General features: G+C 48.0%; 1 protein-coding gene across 8 annotated transcripts in view; it reads left to right on the top strand.

Annotated features, from left to right (window-relative positions):
• The window catches only part of TRPM3 (transient receptor potential cation channel subfamily M member 3), a 457422-nt gene that overhangs the window by 379163 nt on the left and 75141 nt on the right, over window positions 1-3118 (top strand). The window lies entirely within an intron of this gene.

A 3118-nucleotide genomic window follows, 5' to 3' on the forward strand; every position in this document is an offset into this window, starting at 1 on the left:
GATATGGGCCTCACCTGTGCACACAACCTCCTCCTGTCCTGTTGTGACCCGTTATGGTGTCCCAGCCTAATTTGCATACTCTCTCTCTCTCTCTATCTATCTATCTATCTATCTCTCTATCTCTCTCTCTCATACTGGGGGTGGGTGGCAGCAACCAACCTCCCACGGTGCCTGGGTCGGGGGCTGCTACCTCTCGCTGGCTATCTGGGAGCAGAGGTGATGGGGATGGAGGTGCAGTGAGAATGCGGGGTGTCCACCAAGCTCGCTCTCACTCTCCCTGCTACCCTCCCCCAGGATGCCAGGGCTCCCATGCCGGGAAGCCTCAGGTGCTGGGTCCCAACGAGGAGCCCACTCCCCACCCATGCAGTCCCTTCCAGGTGAGACAGGCTGCAGCTTCCGGGCCCTCAGGGGCCAGTCGGGCTCCCTGTGGGTTCACGCAGGTGTCGGTCTGTGAGGCTGGCTGGGAGAGAGTGCACTGCCCGCCTAGCTTCCAGGCAGCACCGCTGGGTGGCCCAGAGGCCCATGCTGCGCCCCGGCCTGTGGTGTCCTGCCGTGTTCACCACATCTCCACGTGGGAACTCGGGCGTCATGACTCAGGTGGAGGGGGGCACGGGGGGCCCAGGTGCTGCCCAGGGCCCAGAAGTCAGCTGGGACCTGCCTGCCCTTCCACACCAGATGCTTGTGCTTCGATCGCTGGCCAGGCCTAGGGATCGCACCCTGTGCATGAATTTCGTGCACCGGGCCTCTAGTATAAAATATTAGCTTTGACTATTTTTGTCATTGTCTCAAATATCCATGTCACTCACATATCTATCAATCACAAATGATTTGCCTGTTACCAACAGGATTTCTGGAGAAGGTAACTTCCATTCCATTATGGACCCTTTGGCTAGAAAAGTACCTTGAGTTAATGAATAGGTACCATTCTATACTCTGGCCTAGTTAGGAGTTGGTTCTGGTCAGTAGGTTGAATCAATCTTCATGATGGATATAGCAAACTAGAAAGCAATAGAGTTTCATAAATATTGATCACTGGCTCCAAGAAACTCTGAGGCTACATATTTGTCCCTGTATAACTTATAATTTATGTAACATAAACACAATTACCCTACTTCTGTTCACTTATTTATGTGCTCGACAATACCATGCTATTTGGGAACACAGTGAGATGAGAGTAAAGGCAGTTTGGAGGGTTTAGGCATCTCAGAGAGTGGCATCTTCGGGTAACCTCTAGGGACAGTGGCTTTCCGAACAGAATCAAAACAATGCCCTGGGTCTGTGGACATGTTGAGACGTTATTAGGCAAAATGCAAGACATTATCTGGCAATGCAGGTGAAACAAAAACAAAAATACAACAACCTGTTTTGCTTTTATTGTTCAGATATATCCTAAAGTGGATGCATTTTTAAATGGCTTGTCTTTCATGAGTTTAAGTAAAGTATTAAAAATGGTTTTTTTAAATTAATTTACTAATCAGGCCTGTGGGCCACTGGTCACTGTCTGCAGGGTGATCGATCGGGGCCTGGCCCCCCACCCAGCTCCCTCAGTGCCTGGGAGCCAGGGGGTGGCCCCGTCCCCGCCACCACCACTGGTCACTGTCTGCGAGTCAATTGGTGGGGCAATCGGGCTCCGTAACCACCTTGGCCTGGCACCGCCCACTCACCTGCTCTTCCATCCTACCACAGTCCTGCTCTCATCAGGGCCCATTGGGACCGGCAGCACCTCCAATGCCCACCATGTTCTGCACCGCCCCCTTGTGGTCAGCACACCTCATAACAAGCGGATGAACTCCCAATCGAACAATTTGCATATTAGGCTTTTATTCACTAGGATTTTATGTAAGGTGGTTTGAAAACAGGATTACCTAGGGGTTGTCTGTGTTCTCAACTTCAAAATAACCAGAAATTATTTCTATAATTTAATGTCTCAACAAACCTGTATCCCCAAGTTTTTCTTATCCCAAATTAGTCTATAAGCAGTTAAAAGGTTTTACCTTGTTCTCACATTTAATGAAAATTTTATATCCCAAACACTATAGAACTAACCTTGTCTTGAAACGATATTGAAAAAATTAAAGCCAAGAAATTATGCTGTAATAGACTCCTAATAACATACTTTCTTTTCTGGTGAGAGATATCAACTAGATCATTTCAGTCAACAGTATTTGAGAAAGTCTCAGATCCCTTTAAAGACCAACTAATACTTAAGTGCCAGATGCTTATTGATTATAGACCAACCCTATAGCAGGTGCGAGTATTACCCTCATTCTACAAAGAAACTGAGTCTCAGTGAGGTTAAAAGACTTGTCCAAGGTGCCATGGAGTCCAAGTGTCCAAGTGAGGACTCGATGCTCCTCTGAGCGACCCAAAGCCTGGAACTCTTCACCCCTAGGATCTTAGCCATTTTGGGGGCATCCTGTCACTTGCCATCCAGACAGGCCTGTGTCTGTCTTTTCTCAAACTCTGCCTTTTCTGTGATGTTTCATCATTATTATTGTTGCTGCTGCTATTTTCATGAATGAGAAGGAAATAATTCTTAAGGAAAGCTCCAGCAGCCTGAGATGAGGGCCTCTCCAGGTTAGACCTGGCTTCTAGACCCGCCTGGTTGACGCTGCCACGCAGAGGAGGGCAGTGTGTCCAGGAGTTGCCATGAAACTAACATCAGCAGTAATTGAGGTTCTGTGGTGTTTGAGATCAGGTAACCAAGGCATATGCCAAAGGGTTGGGGAGATGTTTCTAACCTGACTAAGCTCTAGGCACTCTAATAGTTCGGTATTAGTGATCCAATTTACCTTTGACTTAAGCGTCACTAGCGTGAGTGAAGACACGATTTGAACCCAGACCTGCCTGTTTCACAATATATATGGGGAGAGTGGAACTAGGATACAAGCCAGAGTCATGGCCTTCCCAGGCAACACTCGTTCTCCCTCGCAGAATTCTTCCATCACTCACATCTTCCAGAGGTCCCCAGGGTGGAAGAGACAGGAATGGTCAAGAAATATCCCTAAGGGCTTCCATGCCAGATTATATGTATAATGCAAAAGCACAAATATGGTTCCCGGCCAGCGTTGCTCAGTGGTTGAGCGTCAGTCTATGAACCAGGAGATCACAGTTCAAT

Source organism: Myotis davidii, unplaced genomic scaffold, assembly GCF_000327345.1.
Source record: "Myotis davidii unplaced genomic scaffold, ASM32734v1 scaffold616, whole genome shotgun sequence".
NCBI lineage: Eukaryota > Metazoa > Chordata > Mammalia > Chiroptera > Vespertilionidae > Myotis > Myotis davidii.